This window comes from Carlito syrichta, unplaced genomic scaffold (genome assembly GCF_000164805.1).
Source record: "Carlito syrichta isolate Samal-C Ts95f unplaced genomic scaffold, Tarsius_syrichta-2.0.1 Scaffold147223, whole genome shotgun sequence".
Lineage (NCBI taxonomy): Eukaryota > Metazoa > Chordata > Mammalia > Primates > Tarsiidae > Carlito > Carlito syrichta.
In genome coordinates, this window is record NW_007091319.1 from 92,074 (window position 1) to 93,432 (window position 1,359).

The window sequence follows — 1,359 nt, forward strand, 5'->3', positions numbered from 1 at the left end:
CGGAGCCCAGCAGGTCAAGGCTGCGGTGGCCGGGAGTGGCCACTGCACTCCACTCTGGGCGACAGAGTGAGACTCCAACTCAAAAAAAAACAAAAAACTAAAAAAAATAAAAATAAAGTTGGTCAGGTGCCGCGGCTCACGACTGTCATCCCAGCACTTTGGAAGGCCAAAGTATGAGGATTGCCTGAACCCAGAGGTTTGAGACCAGCCTGGGCAACTTGGTGAGATCTTGTCTCTACAATAAATCAAAAAATTAGCCAGGTATGCCTGTAGTTCCAGCTACAGTATGTAGTCCCGGTTACTTGGAAAAATTAGCCAGGTATGCCTGTATGTCTGTAGTCCCGGCTACTTGGAAGGCTGAGGTGGAAGGATCACCTGAGCCTAGCAGTTTGATGCTGTGGTGGCCGTGAGCATGCCACTGCCCCCCAGCCTGGGCGACTGAATGAGATCCCGACTCGAAAAATAAATTAATAAAAATGTAAAAAGTTAAAATAAAATAAAGATGTAAATGAATAGATAATTCCGAAGTGGAATCTAGTAAATTTATAGTGGAGAAGCTGGTAGTCATACTGGTTTAGGCAGGGGATCTAAGTCAGCATAGGCAGTAATGAAACACATTAATATCCCATGCCTGCTGACATGGTGCACTGAGAAGGACACAGCATCGCTTCTTTGAAATTTCTGCCCCAAATGCACAGGCTCAGGCTAATGATGAGGGAATACCGTACCAACGCGTTGATGGAGACTCTACAAAACCAGTCTTCTTCAGAACCACGAAGGTCATGAGAAATGAGGAAAACTGAGATACTGTCTCAGCTCAGGGAGACTAAGGACACATGACAAAGCGCAACGTGGGATCCAGGATGGAACCCTGGACCAAAAAAAGCAAAACACTGGAGCAGAGACATTTTGAGCCCAGATGAGTGTGACTCCTGGCCTGGGAAGCAGGACGCCTGGATCTGGGTCTGGTTTGGCTACAGATAATTCGCACATTTACGACTTGGGGACGTGCCTGCCGCTGTCAGAGCTCACTCTTACCATCTCTAAAATGGGATGCGCGGTTCAGCCTTTGCCCCTTCCGCTCTGCTGTGAAGTGGCGGGAGGATGTTTGGAAACTGCGCAGGCGCGAGAGGGACTGCTTGATTGGCTATTCGCTGTGACGTACCAGCGAGCAGAAGCCCCGCCTCCGCCCCGCCCCTTCCTGCCGTGCCTCCACGCACGCAAATCGGCCCCAGGGAACGTTGCCTCCACGCGCGCTCGCACGCTCGGTGCGTGGTGACGTCGCGGCGGCGCGGGCGCCATCCCGGAAGCGTGAGCAAGGCCGCCAGATGTGCAGGTGCCGCCGCTACCGACGCCGGG

The 1,359-nt window shown here is 52.2% G+C and overlaps 1 protein-coding gene across 2 annotated transcripts in view; it reads left to right on the forward strand.

Annotated features, from left to right (window-relative positions):
* Positions 1-1,188: 1,188 nt before the first annotated feature.
* KXD1 (KxDL motif containing 1) overlaps positions 1,189-1,359 on the forward strand; it is a 12,131-nt gene continuing 11,960 nt past the window's right edge. The window contains exon 1 of one of the 2 annotated variants that reach the window (XM_008050473.2): positions 1,189-1,336. The gene's annotated coding sequence lies outside the window, so the exon portion shown is untranslated. The remainder of the gene's footprint in view (positions 1,337-1,359) is intronic. The other variant, XM_021708780.1, reaches the window with a different exon arrangement.